Source organism: Salminus brasiliensis, chromosome 14 (genome assembly GCF_030463535.1).
Source record: "Salminus brasiliensis chromosome 14, fSalBra1.hap2, whole genome shotgun sequence".
NCBI classification, from domain to species: Eukaryota; Metazoa; Chordata; class Actinopteri; order Characiformes; family Bryconidae; genus Salminus; species Salminus brasiliensis.
In genome coordinates, this window is record NC_132891.1 from 30083865 (window position 1) to 30105904 (window position 22040).

At 42.6% G+C, this 22040-nt stretch overlaps 1 protein-coding gene and 1 non-coding gene across 3 annotated transcripts in view; one reads left to right on the top strand and one right to left on the bottom strand.

The window, feature by feature from the left end:
- The window catches only part of magi3a (membrane associated guanylate kinase, WW and PDZ domain containing 3a), a 206513-nt gene that overhangs the window by 122948 nt on the left and 61525 nt on the right, over positions 1-22040 (bottom strand). The gene's annotated exons all lie outside the window — the stretch shown is intronic.
- trnap-agg (transfer RNA proline (anticodon AGG)) lies at positions 8046-8117 on the top strand. Its single transcript has one exon. It is a non-coding gene; the product is annotated as a tRNA-Pro (tRNA).

Genomic DNA, 22040 nt, shown 5'->3' on the forward strand with positions numbered 1-22040 from the left:
GCATCTCAATGCCGTCTTAGGACTGTTTTCGCTGGAAAAGTTCAGGCCCTTTCAGGAATCTGGCACAACGATAAGAGCCCGCCATTGGATGAAGACGGAGGGAGAAAAGCAATCAAAGGAGTGAGGAAAATCAATCCGATTGCATTTGTGTGTGCGTAAGGGTGCACGAGGTGCCACTACTCCAGTCTAGTGCTGACTGGTACCTCAGTAAGTACTCCATTAATACTAACAATGCTGTCTTGAAGACCAGGCCTTTGTGTCATCGCCATCGAGCTCGTAGGCCCACCCTCACCGTTTTTTTGTCCTTCACTCCACACAGTAGTGCTCCTCAAATGCATTCTCTGAGCATTACTCACATTCTCATGAAACTCACGTCACAATGTCCTGCCGTGCATATCGAAGCGCTAACTGCTACAATTACAGGTATGTGCGGATTCCATCTGCTCGCTGGCTGTGATAATGGAGACGAATGTAAATGTCGGAGGTAAACATCATGCGGTTGGTGTGGCGCAACAGATAATATCACTACCTGCTAGTGAGCTAGTGAGCCACGTGGTAGACTGGGGTTCGATTCCCAGTCTGGTTGACTATGCAGTGCTACACCAATAAGAGTCCTTGGGCAAGACTCCTAACGCTACACTGACCCACCTCTGTAATACGCATAACCTTGTAAGTCGCTCTGGATAAGAGCGTCAGCTAAATGCCATAAATGTAAATCACATTTACACATACATTTAATTTCTAATTTCTCATTTCAATTTCAGGCAGTCAAGACATGCCCAAGTTTGCTTGTTTACTTTTGCACTGGCGCTATGAAGCTAATGCAGCTCACACGTAATAGACGCTATTATAAAGCGAAGTATAATAATAAGTGAGGTTTTTTTATAGGCTGCGTAGGAGAATGAACAGAGCACTCAACACACCATTCAGATTTGGCTCAGCTTCCTACGTCACAAGTTATCTCAATGGAATTATACTGCTCCATTAGAGTAGCTCCACCCACTAATTTTGTAAAAGCAAAAAGAGTTAGAAGTAGAAGTTGACAGGTTGTGGGGTGCCGTTTTTTGGGCTACTCTAAAAATGCACCAAAAATGTAGCCTTTAGTCAGCAGAAAATAAAAACAATGGCATCAGCAGGGTTTACTGTCCGGGTTTGAGTAGCTGGAAACTTAAGGACAGACTAAGGTGGTGAGGGAAAGCAAGAAAAAGAGAGAAAGAGCTAATGTATGTGAGAGATTTTTGAACTCAAGGTGAAGTAAGCATTAGTTAGCTGGTACAAACAGTGATAAACACCAAAATAAAATTTTTAAAATTTGTAGCTGGGAGGAATAAAATACATGCCCATAGACTAATTTCTGTGGACTCTACAGAGAAATTTCACAAATCATAGACTTACTCATGGAGTTACTCGTTTTCCCTTTAAAACATCCATTCAACAGCCAACAATGAATTAAATTTGGTCTTCCTTTTTTATGTAATTTCATGTTTCTGCACAAAGTTTGCTTCTTTAGCTTTAGATTAGAGCTGTGAGGTTAATGCAGCTAAGGAGTAATAGAAGCTCACACCACAAACGTAACTGTGAAATATGACAACACTGGCAAGCTTAGCCAAGCTTACCTTAGTGACGACAAAGCTTAAAAAGTAGCCACAAGTCAAAATTTACAGGGTGTAGTTTTTGTAGGCTACAGTGAAAATGCAGTGTGGACACCAAAAAAATTAGCCTTCAGTCAGCAGAAACTGAAAAACAACGGCATTGACAGGGTGTACGGATCCGGACGGGGTGGAGAGTATGAGCGAGTGAGTAAGTGAGTGAGTGAGAATGAGTGAGAAAGCAAGTGCATGTAAGAGAGTTGAATTGAGTTGAACTCAAGGTGAAGTAAGCATTAACAAGCTGGTGCAAACAGGGGCAAATGGCAAACTTCAGTAAAGTCAAAGAATCTCTGTAGTCGAGAGGTGTACTGAATATGCAGGCAAATCATATAGTCTATAGAGAAATTTCACAAATCATGGACTTCTCAGAGTTACCTGTTCTCTTTTTGAGATGTCCATTCAAGAGTAATTAAAAAATTCCTTCCACTTTTTAATGTCATTTCATGCCTCTGTAACATCAATAGCCCAAACTCGTGGGACCGGATTTCTTATTAAATTAAAGTTACATGTATAAACACATATACTGTAATTTAATGTGGTAATTTAAAGCAGTAATTTTAATTAGCATGTTTAAAATGACTCAAGGCACACACAATCCTCAAGACACGCTCTCTCTCTTTCTCTCTCTCTCTCTTGCTTCCTGTCTCTCTTGCTCTCTCTGGGTGTGTTGCAGGCCTTCTGACGAGGTCTCTAGGGGAATGACCACAGCAGAGGTGCGTGCAGGGATCTGGCTGCTTGACACGAGTGCAGGCCAATCTCTGGACAGCACCGGGCTGCTCCCTGGAGAGCCTGCTCAGCCAGCCGTAGAGGACGGCACTCCAGAGCCATACAGGATGCCATGACTGGCTGCTCAATTAGGACTGCATTACAAGCTTAACTACAGATGTCGCAACACCACTTATTTCTGAATACCAATGCAGATACCGAATCCTTGAGTAGCGGCCAATGCTGGAACTGATCCAACCCTTTTTTTTTCTTTGAAAACTATTAATTGCCATTTTAATTAAATCGATTAAAAAAAAAAAAAGATAAAAATAAACTGAAACTGTGCTCGAAAGATCCCCAGATTCGATCCTCTGCAATGCCACAACCATCCATGGAATCCAAGTTAGCATGGCCCTCCCTCGCCACTCTATCACACCGCGAGATGCTAGCCAGCACAGGCGTAACAGAATTAGCACTTAGCCCTCTTCTCCAAGCGGGTTTAACAGTCCAATGGCGCGTAAGCAGTTTTATGAAAATATGTGCTGGTGTTTCACATGTGTCAGAGGAACCACAGGCTAGCGCCCACCCTGCGGGTTTGGAAGCAACAGAAACCAGAAAGTCGGTAAACACGTGGTGTAAAGGCTGGTTAATACGTTCAGAATTGCTCATTGTTCATACCTCTCTTGTGCCACCGGCCCTGGAGGCTGCATACTTTCACACCAAAGTCATTCAAACAGGAAGCTGGAAGCTGCTCTTTCCCGCACGGTACAAACAAGGAACAAAGGAAACAGACTCCAGTGTTTGTATGTAAAGGAACTGTAGAATTGCATAGATACCAGGGTGAAGGTAAATCTACAAAGTTCCATCATATTAAAGTATTAGCACAGAATTATGCGAAAGAGACCCCAATGTAAACCCTCACAGTCAAACATTAATAAAGAGGAGGAGCTTTTGCTAAAATTGGCTGACTGACAGAAAAGGTGGTGACATATTTGTCCCGAAAGGCCGTAGCACAAATTCAGCCAATGGAAGATGAAGGTGTTTACATCACCATGTGGACTTGCCAAGTTAGACATTTTTGAGTGCTGTGTGCCCTCGCGCCCGGCCGTTTCGTCCACGATTATGTTCCTAAAGCGTTTCCGAGGTAGGTATGAACCAGCCTTTATGTGGTGTGCTCGCTCAGTCTAAACACTGAACCCTAGCTTGTCATGTGAAGGGAACAACAGATTCAACAACACATTCCCACAATGTATCCGAAAATACAAGGGAACTGTGCAATACTGCCAGTGGTAGACAATCATAACCGTATCTGGACACAGAATATGCATTCTGTTTACCCTTGTGTTAAACGCTTGTGGTCAATATGCGTCTCTGACCACCTCTGAATGTGGCTGGAGTGGTTGGCTTGAGTGAAATCCGAACATGACCTGATCATGCAAGGTGTAAACAGCCTCATGGTGTTTGACAAGGGCTCCCGGCAACACATTAGTAAGCGACTGTGTGCTGTTGTAATACGATATCCCTACTTGGAGGTTCTGCCTGCTGAACTTGCTGGAAGTGGCAGGTTAATAATGACTGTTGGAATAAACAACTGCCAACATATCTCCATACAACACCATTCCAGTCAACAGCAAAAAGCTGAAGTGCATGTTTCCGTTTATTAGGTGGCAAGCTTGTCATGAAGGTTGTTGGAATTCCTTCTTCGTTCAAGGTCCTTAATGCAAGACTGAGATACGTGACAGCATCCATCAATGGTATTTCAACAATGCTCTGTATTGTTAGAAAGGTTCTGCGGCATGTACCACTTCATGTGAGCCTGGTAAAGGACTCAAACCTTAAGATGCAGACCATATATTTACTAGTTTTTAGATGTGAAGGGTCCAGGACCTCACGAACATGGCTTGTGACTAACTGCATGGTAGCATTGCTGGGCTAGGCCAGTGGCTGGTGCGACAGCAATGCCAACACAGCGGTAGGGATGCTGGGCAAGGCCTGTGCATTGCTAATGCCATGGTAACAATGCTGAGTGTGTGATGCTTGCACCTCTAAAGCGATGCTACTATAGGGAGTAGTGATGCTGACAATGCCAACACCAGCGGCCAGCGAGGTAGCAGTGCTGGGCGAAGCAGGAGGTCGCAGTGGTATTGACGCCGAGTCGACATGCAATCCCTACAGACAGGGGCAGTGGTGGATCAGCGGTTAGAGCTCCGGGCTATTGATGACAGGGTTGTGGGTTCGATATCCGATATCCATTGTGGGCAAGGCCCTTCACCCTCTCAGCTCCCTGGGTGCTGGTGTTGGCTGCTCAAAATGTGGAGGACACATTTCACTGTACATAGTACAGTAACAAATTACATGCACCTTTACTTTACTTTGACACACACATTAATGCTACAGTATGTCTTCCCACTACTTTCTTTTACTAGAAAGTACCAAGCAAGGAGACCCAACCCCAGCTTACCCAATATACTCGTTAGCTTTGTGGCACAATGTAGTCCTCAGACAGTCTGTATGAGGAAATGTCTCTTCTAGGCAAACATGAGGCAGTTCTTGAGCATGTGCAATTCAACAAGGTTCATCAGTCACTCACTCAGCCAGTCAGTAAACGAAAATGACTTTTCTAGGCAATAAAGGTGCTTTGAATGTTTTCTGAGCGATGCCACAGAAGAACCACTTCTGGTTTCATAAGAACCATGTTGGTAATAGATATGCATGACTGGGAGGAACCATAAAAAGTTGGTAAAAAAAAAAAAAAAGCTATCACAGGTTCTGCAAAGTCATATCTCTTCTACAAACAGGTTCCTCCTGTGGCATCCCTCAAAGAACCATTTAAAGCAAACCAGGGAAAAGGCTGGGCCCATGACTTCCATTCCTTCTATTCTCCAAATGCCCTTCCTATTCAGTGAGAAAACCATTACAAAACCTTTAATCTCTGGTAAAAAGCCATACACAGACGTTAAAAAAGAAAAGACGTCCCATTACCTGTGATGAGGAGCGCAGAAATCCGGGAGGGATGAGTCCACATGAAAGAGAAAAAAGAAGTAAAAAAAAAAGTCCATTAGAGAGATGCCCTTTCTCCAGTTTGAAAGCAATTACGTTTGGTTCATTTACATTGCATTAGCCATATTATTCGCCAGACTCCTTCTGTTTTATGATGCAACAGATATTTGACTTTGCCAATCAATCATCCGAGTTCATTCAAAGAAGCATCATTTCCTCTGAATGGACTGCACCGAGCACCCCTGCATATCATTGAGCCACAAGGTCATTTTTGTGCATTAGAAAAGTTTGAAGGCGAGCGAGGTTAAACATCTCATCACTCAGGCCCTGAAGGTGTGGAAAGACCTGGGCACACATAAATGTCTATTATTCCCAATTGTGTGCAGAGATCAAAGAAGTGTGATGAGAACAGAATGGTGAAGTACTGTAATAGAACACCCAGTATTTCCACAGAAATCTCAGCTAGGCCGAAAGAATGCACTCGCGCTGTAATGTCCACCTAGTCTAGAGGAATCCTTAGTCAGTCCAAATGCTTGAAAAACTATATTGAAATGTTATGGTGCATTTCTAATAGTCCTCTGCCTCATATCTTAGAAATACCATAAAACGTATTACCCATAAGTATTTTTTTGTCATTTTTTCTCTGTACAGTGTCACAATGGATCAATTTCTGTTCTCAATTTATGAGGAATTAATAAGAAAACAGGACACAAAAGCAGTTCAGTCAATTAGTCAGTCAATCAATTGTCCACTTACTTATAAGCTTGTGAAAATGGAGGGAATTACTGTTGTAATTCCTAAACAGACAATGCAAGATTTTTCTGAAACCCCTTGAATTAAAGCTGAATGTCTACACGTCAGTTCGATGTGGACAATATGATTATATCATGATATTTAAAGACATTTTTGCCCCAACACAATATTTATCACCACATTGTGATACGTAGACAAAACTCTAGTACCAAAACTCCAATACCAGTAGCCATCCAAATCCAATGCTACACTAAGTAAAGTGATTTCTGTACAACATTTGCTTCAAGAAATGTGGCTCTTTGTAATGAAACATGCAGTTGGTCAGCACTTACGTCATCCACAAAATGCTGAGGAAAAAAAATTATAGCAGAATTCCAAGATTTTCCAAATTCACCAACAAAATTCCATAATACGTTGAGAATTCCCAGAGAATAGCCTAACATTACAAGCATAAAACAGTACAAAGTATCATATTGTATCTCACTGAATCACAGTGGGATGTGTATACGATGTATCGTGACTAGCAAGTTAGCTAGGTGTAGCTAGCATGTTAGCTTAACTTAGACAGAACGCATTTTCAGCCATTCCTTATTTTTGCTGTATCAAAGAAATGTATGGAACAGAGACCCCACTGCCATTCTAAGCATGTCAAATTAATCTGATACTTACCTCAGAAAACTTTTTTTTTCAATTAACTTTAATTATAGTAGAATTTAAATATCGTAGAATTCCCAAATTTTCCAAATTCAACCAACAAAATTCGTTTAAATCACCTGAGAATTCCCAGTGATTTCTGTACAACATTTGCTTCAAGAAATGTGGCTCTTTGTAATGAAACATGCAGTTGGTCAGCACTTACGTCATCCACAAAATGCTGAGGAAAAAAAATTATAGCAGAATTCCAAGATTTTCCAAATTCACCAACAAAATTCCGTAATAAGTTGAGAATTCCCAGAAAATAGCTTAACATTACAAGCATAACACATTACAGAGTATCATATTGTATCAAACTGAATCACAGCGGGATGTGTATACAGTGTGCCACCATACTGTGACTAGCTAGTTAGCTAGTTGTAGCTAGCATGTTAGCTTAACATATTAAACAGAACACAGTCACTTTTCAGTCACTCCTAGGTTTTGCTGTATTGAAAAATAAAAAAAGATGGAATGGAGACCCCACTGTATCATAAAGGCTCTAATTCCAACTTTTGTGAATCGTTACATCCCTGACAGCCTAAAAGAATTCTCTAATGCTACAACTGAATTTAGCCTGTTGTAACATGTGCTAAATAATAAAAGGATAAATGGAGCTTATGCCATTCTAAGCACGTCAAATTCAATTAAATCTTCACTTCAGAATGAAAAACTTCAGTGTCTAACTTTAAAAAGGGTAGTTCTATCCCAAATTATAGGGAAATGATCATGGACGTTAGCTAGCTGTAGCTAGCATGTTAGCTAAACCTACTAGACAGAACTCATTTTCAGCCATTCCTTCTTTTCGCTGTATCAAAAACACGCCTGAACTCATCAATTTCATATTGAATCTTGTCGTCAGATTAAAAAACTTCAGTGTTATGCCTCTATAACAGAATGCCCAGAGGGTCCGACAGTTTTTCCAAGTACTCATATTAAATTTCTAAATAATCGGAGAATTCCCAGAGAACTTTATACCAGTTGAAAATACTGTATTGTTGAAAAGTGCTTTGCAGTATTTTGCAATGTAATGTATGGCTGTATTGTGATTAGCAAGTTAGCCAGTTGCAGATAGTGTATTAGCTCAACAGATTAGCTTGTGGCTACAGCACTACATTAAACACTTGTTTCCAATGTTGTACTTTTATAAACGTTGAATTCTTTCATGAACTGAAAATAGAAACATAGCATAGCAATGTGGAAGGAAGACCCCACTAGTTTGTACTGAATCTGAATCGGACTTCTGGCCCGTTGGTCTAGGGGTATGATTCTCGCTTAGGGTGCGAGAGGTCCCGGGATCAAATCCCGGACGAGCCCTGCCCTTTTTTATGGGGCAGTGGTGGTTTAGCGGTTAGAGCTCCGGGCTATTGATTACAATACAGCGTTTTCAATACAGCGAAAAGAAGGAATGGCTGAAAATGAGTTCTGTCTAGTAGGTTAAGCTAACATGCTAGCTACAGCTAGTTAACTTCCATGATCCTTTCCCTATAATTTGGGATAGAACTACACACTGAAGTTTTTCATTCTGAGGTAAAGATTTAATTTAATATGTTTAGCAAAACCTAGGAGTGACTGAAAAGTGACTGTGTTCTGTTTAATATGTTAAGCTAACATGCTAGCTACAACTATCTAACGTCTATGATCATTTCCCTATAATTAGGGAACTAATTACAACTACACATTTTCAAGTTCGACATTGAAGTTTTTCATTCTGAGGTAAAGATTTAATTTAATATGTTTAGCAAAACCTAGGAGTGACTGAAAAGTGACGGTGTTCTGTTTAATATGTTAAGCTAACACGCTAGCTACAACTAGCTAACTAGCTAGTCACAGTATGGTGGCACACTGTATACACATCCCGCTGTGATTCAGTTTGATACAATATGATACTCTGTAATGTTTTATGCTCGGCAGGCTGCCGCTGTTGGGCCCTTGAGCAAAGCCCTTCACCCTCTCTGCTCCCCGGGCGCCGCAGCAATGGCTGCCCACCGCTCCGGGCATGCGTGCTCACTGTCCACTGTGTGTGTTTCACTGGTGTGTTTCACTGGTGTGTTTCACTGGTGTGTATGTGTGTGTTCGCTGCACGGATGGGATGAAACGGAAGGTCACAAATGGTATTTAGGCAAGACACAACTGGATCGTGGCCTCAATGGCTGGAAAGTAGAAAATGCTGCAAAAATAGTTTAAGCTTTATCCAAGCAGGACCTCCTCCTCCATCTTGCAGCTCTTTGTGCACAAAAAAAAACATACAATACATGCTCAACAGGCTACAAAACAGCATGTTAAAGCACCACCCACAAGCAGTACTGCAGCTCACGCTGTGCACCTTGCTGCCTCTATATTACTGATGTCAAACTGTCGCCAAACAAAGTTTAATCTCTGAAAATGCCAAAGAGAATTATGGGGAGAGGAGGTGGTAGAGTAGATACCAGCGCCACCCCCCCCCTCCTTCCCCCTTCAGCCACTCTCTAAACATTAACGTTATCTCCACCTCAGTAGCGACCCTGATGCTGGGAATGGAAGACGCGAGGAAAATGCAAGTCGGCTTGAATGAGAGCGCCCGCTGCCTTAAGAGGGATGTTTTTCTCTCCTCTGGCTGCACAAAAGTGAATTGCTTCTGGAGGAGGGTAATGTGCCAGCGCAGTCTCGCTTCGCTGGAGGGAATTCTTTATACAGCGCGATTAAAATGAGCAATAAGATTCAGGCCACTTTATGTGGCATTTGGAATGACCTCTGCTGTCTAATTTACTCTTGGTGTCGCTTGCCCGCCTTCTAAGAGGATCTCGGCCTGCCGGGATAGGGTGATGTTTGATGGGAAGACGAAAGCACACTCGGGTCGAGGGAAGCGAGGAGCTGCACTAAATTGCGCAATGCTCTGTGATTAGCTGATCGCCCACGGCTGTCCATGGCGAGTTAGAGATTTATCAAATTGCTTCTGGGCTCCTTGTAATCAAACGTACAGTTGATCAGTGGTCTTTAAGCACTGACCACATCCGCGAGATGCCCAGAAAAGCCTGTTGTGTATCAGGATGTGAAAAAATGCTGTTATTTTGCTCACTTCTACCTACGTTTACATTTAGACATTCATAAATTTCAGTTTTCAGTTTTTAGCCATGTTTACATGCAGTCTGATAATCCAATACCAATCCGAGTGATAGCGCAATCGGAACAGAATACGTCCATATATACACCTCGACCGGAATAGAGTATTCCGATTGAGGCCATTCGGAATGCAATTTCTATCCAATAATAATTCTTTAAATTATTAAATAGAAAAATGTATCTGTATCTGATTACATTTCCAATCAGAAAGTTTAATACTTTAATACTCCGCAACAGCCTAGCTTGTTTAGTCTTAATCTATTATCGGGAAAAAATTCAGTCTGAGATTGGAGAAAATCTTTGCGTGGAAACAGAGAGGCACAGTTCTACATATCACTAGAGCTGGGCAATATGCCAATATTGTGATAGTTTGTTATCGTGATAACAATATGCTTTTCTAAGCATATCGAGGATACGGTTAGTGCTTAATAAACAATCTATTCAGTATGGGAGAGTATCTGAATAGCGTCTTTATAAGAATCTTAGTCTGGGATTACATGTATTTTGACTAATATCGTGTTTCGCAAAAAAGTCGCATAGTATTTTTACCTTATCGCCCAGCCCTACATGTAACAGAACTGTCTAAATACTTATGGTCATATAATCTAGATATTCCCAGTCTTTTTTTAAGTAGTTGATTTTTTTCCATTTTTCTCCCAATTAGGTACTGCCACCCGTTTATAGCTTCCCCTAGAGCTAGCAATGCTCCTGACACTAGGTGGAGGTAAGGACGCCGCCGTTATATGTTTAAACAGAGGCAAAGGCTGGCTTCACATCGCTGGGCAGCCGACATGCTCGGAGGAAAGCAACAGTCTCGGCTTCACGACACCAGACACAAGAGTGATGAGGGGAGAGGGCACCATCTATAAACCCAGAGAGAGCATGGCCAATGGCAAAGTGGCAAAAGTGGCATGACCCAGACAAAGCACGGCATTAATAATGAATGTGTGTATCGTAATAACCCAACGGAGGTCTTCATTCAATTTTGGAATCCTGTTTTTTTGACATGTAGGTAGAATCCTTGGTTCTCTAGACAGCACTGCAACAGTTAGCAAGAGCTCAGACTAATAACACACTACTAAAAGAGCCATTCTCATATCAAATAGAGCATGGGATTAAAATGTGACAGGGTTACGGGAGCTTGGGAAAGCAGTAGTTTTCCCATTTGATACACCAGAGAGCTCTACACCTCTGCAAACCTCTGTTTGGATGTCGGTAACATGCCGCACATACTGACTTAAAAGCAACTTCCCCTCAAAAATCATCAGTTTGCTTCTCAGGTATGTGGCAGGTAGCCACAAGTGATTTTAACCAGTTGCACAGCAGAGTGGATGCAGAGTGAGAGCCCAGCTGGCCGCGCTGTTGCTGCTCAGAGCAAGCGCTAATTATCCTAGCGGGAGCGTAAGGGTCTTCGCAGAGAACACAGCCTCCTGTTGTTTTTGAGCTACGCCTGTGGCCAGTCAACGTGAGCTGAAAGAGAGAGCGAGAGAGAGAGAGAGAGAGAGAGAGAGAGAGAGAGAAAGCAGCGATCTGTCCCAAAATCTCCTTTAACAGAGGGATTAATACCAAAGCCCCTGCTGCTATTTATAGCAAGGGCAAAAGACACATGCACTAAGGTAGGTGTTCTTATCAAGGGCATTACACAGCTAACTGGCTGCAGTTGTGCTTCAAGGTGCACTGCCAGCCAGGTACAGTCATATTCTACTGACTTTATTGCCTGCATGGCCTGAAGAGCAAACACAGGATCCATGATCATTTCAGAAACTGCCGCTGGAAAGTGTTGGAAGCGCCAGGAGAAGCATGGCTGTGTTAAAGGGGCACTTAGAGCCAGAAGCTTTGAATTTTTGAAAATTTGACATGGTTAGATATTTGCAGTTAATTATCTTGGAATTATCCATCATTATTTATTATTCAACAATTCTAATTCCCAGGCTTTTTTGGGGTGGAACGTCATCCCAAAATTGTATTCCTTTTTTAGGAATTTCCAATTCACAGTCACTACCTAGACCTCCCAATCATGTGCTTTCTCAGAGACACGTGAAACTCCACTGCTGTATTTCATTAGATAGCTCAACACGCATGGAGGAGAATGCTAGCTAGCATTGCACTGTGTGATATGGGAGAGGGAGGGCAGTACTACCCACCTAGAGTGAGCGAGGCCAGTTGTGCTCTCTGGGACACCTAGTCATGAGTAGCTCAGGCATCAGCAGGGATCAAACCAGCAATCTTACGATGATCAGACCAATGATCCCATGCTTTATTTAATGTTAGTACAGCTGTTTTAGCGGGCTAATGGTCTGAGCACCTTCACAGCACTCGGTAAAGGTCGCAATGCTGTCAACGCTTTCATACTTAATGTCCTACCTAGCAGAAAGTGTTACACCGCTTGTCCCTTAAAACAACCAAGGAGAAACCAAAGACATGGTGCCCATTCAGATCGCAGACAGGACTGCTGGAGCGTTAACACATGGCTGACTTTTCTAGACAGTGATGAAGCCCAGTCTTGGACTAAAGTGCACTGGCGCAGTACTACTCGACCCCTATCACCATCTATCTGTTTGGCTGGAAAACATGGAGGAATCTGGTAAGCGCTCTGCATCACTGTGGGCTGAAAAAACACCAAAATAACTTTGATTCAGGTTTAGGTTCAGAGTGTTTCTTCGCCCGGTGCTCTAGATCACATGAAGTCGTTATGGAAAAATAACAAATAATGCTTGGAGACTGTCAAATTCTCCAAATTGTAACTACTGAAAGTTAAGAGAACCGAGCTGCTTGTGAAAGTGTTGTACTGAACACATGTAGTGAAGCTGTTTTTGAGGGTGTGTCCAGCTGAAGTGTAGTCTCTCTCTCTTCACTAGGACTTCCAGTGGAAAGTCCTTCATTCATTACTGACTCGTACAGCACTGGAACTCATGTAGGAATTCGCCCACGGAATCATCTCTCAGCGCTGCTCTCCCATTCATCTGCCTGCTCTGCCTGCTATCATTCATCACACACATACACGCACACACACCCAGGTGGCCGTGCCGCACTGCGGGATGAAACCCAAATGAATCAGCGGGAAGAAACAACACGAGTGGCTCAGCACAGGGGCCGAGACAAAGTGAAGCAAAAATGCTCGTGGAGGTGTGTTAATGAGGCACGGTGTGTGCCCGGCATGCTTATGTGCATGTGGGTGCGTAAGTGTATGTGTATGTGTGTGTGTGTGTGTGTGTGTGTGTGTGTGTGTGTGTGTGTGTGTGTGTTTGCGTACGCATGCAGGCATTGGTTGATTTGATTTGTAGCCGATGCTTCGTTATGTACGAGCACAGGCCGCCTACTGCAATATGTGGTAAACAGCGCTCAATTTGTCGCTAATCTAATTCAGATTTCCCCATACAGCCACGTACCAGCCTTCCTCCTCTTGCCACTTGCTCCTCTCTCTCGCTCTGCTCTGGCTGCCGCAACACTTCCATTATCATTAAGGAAAAGTGGAGTTGCAGTAAATCAAACCTACATTCACAGATATTTTTGAAAGCATAGTATTTTTGGGGTGTTTTGGCCTCCTGTCTGCACAAAAAGCAGTGTGTTGGGTCACTGAAAACAGAGCCTTTGGAAAAGGATTTTTTTTTTTTAAAGCTTTGAGATTTGTAAAAGCTCTGTTTTCCATGTTTTTGTACAAACAGGTAAAACACACACTGTACAAAATTAAACCTGTTAAAAAAAAAAAAAAAAGGTCCTAAATATGGTTAATATATTGACTATTTGTCAATGTGAATTTATTGCAAGAATAATAGGACAACTTATTTCTAGATGTTTAAGTAAATATAATATTAGATTGTTAATATGCTCTTATAATATATGTTGGAAGCAAGTTATTTTTACATGTTGAAGACATGATAGATATTTTATTTATTTTTCATATATATATATATATATATATATATATATATATATATATATATATATATATGTAGCTGTAAGAAAAATGCAGAGAATTTTTTTAATTGTTTATACAAATAATAATTTGTTCTCTTTGTTATAAAATATATAATATTATTACACAAATTTTATGCATCTTTTTTTTTTAGAAATAATGCAGATAACCGTTTTATATCGTAAAGCCTCTTTAAAAAGACACTGCAGATAATTGTACTTTTTACAGAAATAATGCCTAATAATTGATATGCCAACTGAATAAGATGTGCCCCTAATAATACAACTTACAACAAGTAAATATCTAAACATTAGAAACATTTAATATTTACACTAATTTTATACTGAAATTGAAATTTTGTCTAATAAAAGTGATATTCCATCATGCTCAGATCATTTTACTTATGCACAGTATTTCTTTCATTACGTCTCAAACAAGAAACAATACCTGCTAGTAAAAAAGGCATATACCATATACATATACATAGAATACAAGTAAAAAGAAAATACCTTGAATAATTGTAATATTCTTACATTATAATGAGAAATATTAGATGTTTAGACTAGATTAATTCATTTTTCACTTGCCAAGAAAATAAAATTAGCAGGTTTTTTGATGTATGAGGTATCAACTCCACACACTCTGCTGTTCAAAGAGAAAAACACCGCTGGTGTGTTTGTTTTTTCTTAGGAAAAACAAAAGGAAAAAAAGCCTTCACAGAAATATTGCCTTCACTTTGCGGTAGCCCCTTGCTGTCCATCTGGGGTTCCATTCGAAAGCTGTCTGTTCCACCATTACCTTAGAGTTACAGTATTGAGGAGCTGTCCACCAAGCTGCCATCAGAGCACCCAGTAATCAAGCAGCCATAGGAAGCTGAACGGCAGAGCAGAGTTCTTTCGTAATCGCACTTTAGATGGATGGCATGCACCCTCAGCAGCGGGACCAAGGTGCTAGCATTCTGAAGGCCTTGGAACGGCAAAAAGTGCACACTCATCCGTTCCACACCCAGCTCTGAGTCAGCTACTTCACTGGCACCTAAAACCCTAATGAATCCAAGCATTATGTCAACATACACTGCATGACTTGTAGCAATGCATGATAACATTTTTACTAATTGTACAGAACGTTTAGGTGATGCTGGCCTACACATCCAAACTACACTAACCATAAGATCTAGTATCATCTATTTTAAGTCTGATCCTCATAATTTACATTTACGGCATTTAGCAGACGCTCTTATCCAGAGTGACTTACAAAAGTGCTTTGCTATTTACCCAAGAAAAACCTCAGCTAGTTTGAATAGACTAATAATGTAAAGATACCTCTAAGTTTAGACTCTACTAAACACAAGTCAATGAGGAGATCACTCTGCTATTCGCCCAAGTATTCTCGGAAGAGGAGGGTCTTCAGTCTGCATTTGAAGACAGCGAGTGTTGGACTCTGCCGTTCGGACACCCAGGGGAAGCTCGTTCCACCACTTTGGTGCCAGGACAGAAAAAAGCCTGGACGCTCGTCTTCCGTGGATTTTGAGGGATGGCGGGTCGAGCTTTTGACCATTGCCATCAAGTACGGAAGGGCTGGTCCTTTCTGGGCTTTGTAGGCCAGCGTCAAGGTTTTGAATCTGATGCGGGAAGCTACAGGAAGCCAGTGAAGAGAACGCAGCAGTGGAGTGACATGGCTGAAATCATCCTGCTCCTTTGTTTTTACCACTGTGTTCTAGCAGAGTGGCCTTTGGCATCTTCTAGGTGCCATCATTGGACATTATTCACAGCCCGAAGCAGTGAGGAGCATTTATGTATTTTCTGCTAAATGGCTGGACATAAATGTCCTATTTTATTATGTCCACGTGGAGAAATACACTTCCACAGTGTCTTTGCCTTGAATTGCACCTAAAAGACATGTCTGTGTTGTCTATAGAAGCACAAAGATTGGATCAGTAATGGCTGATACTCTGCGTTAATTTCCGAGCATTTCTGAGAGCATTTGTTAATAATGTTCATGCTAATCATATCTGTATATGTAAAACTTGAACAAAATATGCAAGTTCTTACAGCTATGGAAATGTGTCTTTACTTAATGCTGTTAACTGGTATCGTAACCCTCTCCCATCTCAATACAGACATCACAGAAGAGCGTGTGTAATGTGCAAATGAGCCATCTAACCAATCACAGTGTCTTTAATTCACATCTAATTACAACTAAAAAGGAGTCCCTCTGAATAAGAGCTTGTGCTAGATTTGCAAACAGATGCACCAAAATTTGAAATACCTAATATTTTGGATGTATATAGAGGTGTAAGACCCCGACCACACTGGGTTCTCGCATTTAGCGCTGCCTCACTGCAAGCAGAGCCGGAATTCAGCAGCGTAAACTATCCTCCATTTGGTTTCAGCAGATTCACAAACCAGCTAACACTATCAAAACTACTAAAAACCCCAGAAGAAAAGATAATTACCATCTAATCCCACCTCCCGACTATCTCTGCACGAAAAGAGCTGTACAATATCACCGGTCACGCAGCCAGATCATTCATTACATTTACATTTATGGCATTTAGCCGACGCTCTTATCCAGAGCGACTTACAAGGTTACTCGTATTGCAGAGGTTTGGCCAATGTAGTGTTAGGAGTCTTGCCCAAGGACTCTTATTGGTGTAGCGCTGCATAGTCACCCAGACTGGGAATCGAACCCCAGTCTCCCACATGGTGTGGTAGCTCACTGGCAGGTAGTGGTGTTATCCATTGCGCCACACCAACCACCGATCAGTAGCACTATTGGTTGGGGACGCAAACTCGCATGTCAAAGTGCACCCAAGTTGAACTTGCAAAAGTTCGCAGGCAGAATTTATTCACCTGGAAGCCGCGTACACGAATTTCATCTGTCGCCGTGAACCTCATTTGAAATGCATGGAATTTCGCAGGCAAAAATTTGCGGACAAAAGCCCAGTGTGACCGGGGTTAACACTTATTACTTGTAGAGGCTTGTAAATACAGTAAAATGAATAAAATCCAGATGTTGTACTGCAGTAGTTCAGAGTCACTTATAGCAATAGACTCTTCTGGAGTTAAATAAATACATTATCAAACAACAGGTTAATATCATTGTGCATCCCAAGCACATACATGTACATGTCCTTCACAGTGCCTGTGCAAAAAGATACGTCGTTTAGCTCAGAGCCATCAGCCGCGGGAGGGAGTTAACAGCCCTTACGGTCTCTTCCCACATCGCTTGGTTCCGCACCAGAGGCTGGGTAAAGAGGCCCATTTCACAGCCCACAAACCTGCCCTGCTCTCCGAGACCCCTTTTCTAATCACCTCTCCCATCAGCCAGATCCATAAGCATGTCTGAAATCCCCCTTCACTGTCACCTCATCTCACTCCCAAACAAAATCACACAGCTCAGACACACAGACTTCATAGACACACCGTGGTGCTCCACAGACGGCGTCTCATTCCCAGCTGATGACGCATCAATCGTTCTTTTAACGACCAAACATATAATCGCCAAACAGCCACAGGTTCGGCTCCAATACGCTTAAACAAAGAGCTCTTCCTGAAGGTAAACACAGGCTGCAAGCTCGCCTTGCCCAAACTCCTGGGGATTACATCACGCAGTGTTATGGCAGAGGATTCCTTGCCTAATCCCAGCCATCTGAAGCGGTGGAGAAATATGTGGACGGGGCCTGAGCGGGGGAGGGGTGGGGGAAAGAGTCGCAAATCAGCTTTCTAGCAACAGGCACAGATAGATAGCCCTGGCATCGTCTCGCCCTGACTGTCACCGCTTGGGGAAAAAGAAGTAAAGCTCTTTGAAAGTTTGCTGGTGAAAACCAAGCTCCAGGAGTTCTCAGAGTGTGGGTCAGTGGCACTGACAAAGCCCAGACATTCAGTGTAGACACTCTTTGCGACAACTGCAGAACAGGACCATTAAAATATTCGTAGAGTCACGTTTTAAAGCCAATTGCTGCTGCTGCTGGCATCCTGAGACCCTCATTAAATGTGTTTACAACCACTCTGAGCGTGTAGCAATTAGCGCAAGTTCACATGTGTAAGTAATCTAATCCTTCCAGCACGGCCAAATTGAAGCCTCTCAGACGGTTATATTCCTCATCTGTCCGAGCCCCCGGGAGAGTGGACTGTCCACTACATTTCAATTTCATCTTGGATTGCCATTTTTTTTGTCTTCGCCCATAAGTGTTCTGCCCAGAAGCACGCTCCGAGAGAGCGCAGTGACCTCAGCAGAAAATGGCTTGTCTGACAGCCAACCCATCACCTCAATAAGGCCAAAGTCTGAAATCAGCACTTTAAAACAGAGGCATTACGAGCAAACTTTTAAGCTCCTTCAAACTAGTCTTTGGAGCTTCGCCTAAGGCTGTAGCGTAAACAAGGCTGGGATTTTAGCCACATGCAGCCAGGAAAGAGCCTTTCAGCTGTGGTGTAGTCGAGACCATTGCAGGAGAGCCTGACTGTTTGAAGAAGTGCATTGAGGCCGATGTATTGATACTAAAGCAAAAGGCCTGGTTTATGTAGCGGTACACAGGCAGTAGCTGTGTCCCGAAGGTTAGAGAAAGTTCCAGTTAGATCTCCTAGACCGACGGGAACTGGGGGCAAAGGGGAAGTGAAGGTACAGGGATTTCTCCCCCCTCTACATTCATTGCCGAGATGCCCTTGTGCAAAGTACCTAACCCTTAGCTAGCCCCTGGGTGCTGAGGTGGCTGCCCATGACTCCGGGTTCGTGTTCTTACTACCCTAACTCACTACTGTGAGTGTGTGGGTGTGTGCGTTCACCGCCACGGATGGGTTAAACAAACAAAACAAAGGTTGAAATTCAGTTTACTGCTCAATGGCTGTAAAGTGAGCTTCTAATTAGGCTAATTTCGTTCTACTTGAGTGTGCTTACTGTGTGGTGTGTATCCCGGAACATGATACATTAGCAGTGCATTAGCTCAATCCAGGCCTGTTTATACCAGACACTGTTCAACACATCAGCAAAGCAGAGTTCCTCTCCTTTTTTTGCACTATTGGAAGTACACTGATACTTTTAGAGACAAGAAGTCAACTCTAGAAGTTGTTACAGAGCGTGCTGTGCTGTTGGTTTACAGAGCCATCCACACTGATTAACACAGTGAAATGTGCTTTTAAAGAAAAAAGGAAAAAACAAACCAATAAAAAAAACAGAACAGTCAATCAGACTGGATCATAATCAGTACTAAGTACATTAAAAAATAGTTAGGAAAAAAGTAGGAAAAAGTATTGTAGTATTAAAGTGGCCATGAAATGGAACACCATCTTTACCTGATATAGAGGAATAATGAGAGTTCACTACATGGAAGGGACACACTATGAACCACATACACTGTTGTGTCCCCCTTCAAAAGAAAACCCAGCATAACCTAAACAGAGCTGGAAAACAGGCCAATAACAGGGTGGTAAATAGGCTTGCAAAACCGCATCTGAGCATTTTTCACCCCGACCAGTCACATAAGCCCTTTCAGACATGCACAGTAACCCAGAACTCTTCCAGTCAGCTTTGATACCCTTTGTTATGATTGGGAATTATGGATAAGGAGGGGACAAACTTTCTTCATCCTCAATTTGGAGCTCAAACCTTAGAGGTTACCACCATCATAGCTCATAACAAAAGCATGGTGTCCCTTAATATTTGTGATAACCAAAACAGAGCTGGGAAACAGGCCAATAACAGGGTGGTAAATAGGCTTGCAAAACTACATCTGAGCATTTTTCACCCCGACCAGTCACTAGAGTCCTTTCAGACATGCACAGTAACCCAGAACTTTTCCGGACCTCTCTTGGAGGAGCTGTATATGTGAACGTAAATGTCTGGATCAGTCATACCCAGAATATTCTGCCAGCCCCCTGGTACAAAGTACAGGTGAAGTCTGTGTGAGCCCCTGTGTGAATAGAGTGAAAAGTAATCTTCCAGAGAATTTACAGTGGGTCATGCCATGCCTCTTGCACTCTCTACACAGACGCCTCCCCTTGCCTAAACCATGTGGAACATTTCCTGAAGTGAGAACACGTCTCCGCATTATGTCCGGACCGAATTCTTCCAGCATGTTCCACATGCTTATCTATGAAAATAAGACCAATCAGATCGGTATTGGTCAATACTTAACGATAAGGGCTTTTCCAGGCCCTTGCATGTTAGCCTTTGTATGATAATTTACCCCGTATGAAAGTGGTTGGATTTCAAGCCTATGTGAGGTCCAGAATACGATGGGTTATCTAAAAACAGTATTCTGGGGTTCGCTTCAAGCGAGACGTTACTTCCTATTTTTACTTTTATGGGACATCTTTATTGGGTAAGGATCCTAAGTTTGGAAAAATACTCTACTGTGATCAAAACAAATCTGTCATAATAGCTCCTCCCCCAAACCAGCCTAGAATGGGTCCTGGGTACGGATTCAACTATTCAACCAGCGTCAAAACACTAAATGGATCAAAGCAGGACATAAAAACTGGATCAGAACATCCCTAGCATTTTCCCCAGACCAATCTGATCAATGTAAATGTTCTACTGCTGACTGATCACCCTGATGTAATACTGATTACTGCAAACATGTGCAGCTGTGGGGTGCTGCTTCAGCTGACCTAAGGCCAGGACCAAGGCAATTAAAGACTGTGGCAAGAGGCAGAGCTCCTTATAACACTGTCCTTCGACTTCTGCTCCATAAATCTTGCCCTTTACTATCCTCAGAGTGGCTTGTTTTATGGCTATTTCCGTCTGCAGTGATTCTCTCGTATCTCCCTTCTATAGACATCCTGCCCGCAACACAAAAAGGAGGACAACACTCAGCTTCGTTAGGGCCTTTGGCTTGTTAATTAATGCTGACCATGCGCTGCTCTTCTGCTTCTGCTTCAGCCCGTGATGGATGAAGGCCCTTATTCACATACCATTTGTCTGGCCTGGCAGTGGACCAGGGCAGAAACGCCTCAGCATTCTGCAGATGATGTTATGTTCAGATGAACAATTGCTTTTTGCAGAGCAGCGCAAAGCCGACCCCAATGAGAAGTGTTTGGAAACCTGACTGTCGCTGATTGATAGCCAGCCAGGAGAGTCAACAAACCCGTTGCTCAGCCAGCATAAGGAGCATGTGCGGGCATGTATGAGGCGTCTGAAAGGCCGGTACAACCGAAGCGTAAGTCGGCCTTGATACCGTTTGTTGTGATTGGCCATTGTGGACGCACTTCGTTCCTCCTCAGTTCGGACCTCGAACCTTAGAGGTTACCGCCATCATAGCTGATTACAAAAGCAAGGTGTCCCATGATATTCATACTTCTACCCGCTTGTAGCCGTGTGCTTCGACTTGGGTTAAATGACTGGGGGAGGGGCCAGAAAAAAATGTCCTAATTCGATAACTGGGGGGTTATGGGGAACTTTGGGGGACGGCTAAGGTTCTACAAGCAAGAATTGTTGAGGAATTCCTAATCACACACTTCTAGAATTACATCAAGGTTGTTAAAAATACCATGATGTCAGGACATGGATTCAAACCTGTTAAAGGCAGCGTGCCATCAAACGTCACACACTTCTGATCCTTTTCTGCTTATCTGTTCCTGGATTCCTAGCTAGTCAGCACTAGAATCATATCAGAATATTATGACCACCAACCTAATAGTGGGAATAACTACTCCTGGCTTAGACGACACTACCTAATGCAGTTTATGTCATCATGTCTCGGTAAAAACTGGAAGCCCCAGCAATCCATGGCCCTGGCATAAGTGTGTTCAGCTGTCTAACAACGATGCATGACCTGCACTTTAAAAGGAAAGGATGTGTTGGTGTTTAGCTGGCTTCATGTGGCTCATATCAAGCACATGGGAGCCTTTATTCACCCAGAAGTGTTGGAAATATGTGGTGTGGGAGCTACAGCTAGACATTTTTGCTGTATGTTATTGGATGACATCAAAATACACAGCATACAGAATGGAAAGTGAATGGAAATGTATTCCCTTTGCGCGACAGACTGTGTGACCAGCATCCTTTAGGTTAAACAGTATAAGAGCACATGAGCAGCACTAACTCTGGACTAGTCAAGGTTAAAAAATCAAAAAAAGCCTGGGCGGTGCTCTGTGAACTTCTGCAGGGCCTAATTAAACTGGCAGCAAGACGCCCTTGTGGATGATGAAGGGCAAACTTTCGGCTGCTAATGGACGGCGTCATCAATATCCATGATGGATATTTGCTTCTGCCTTCTGTCCAAA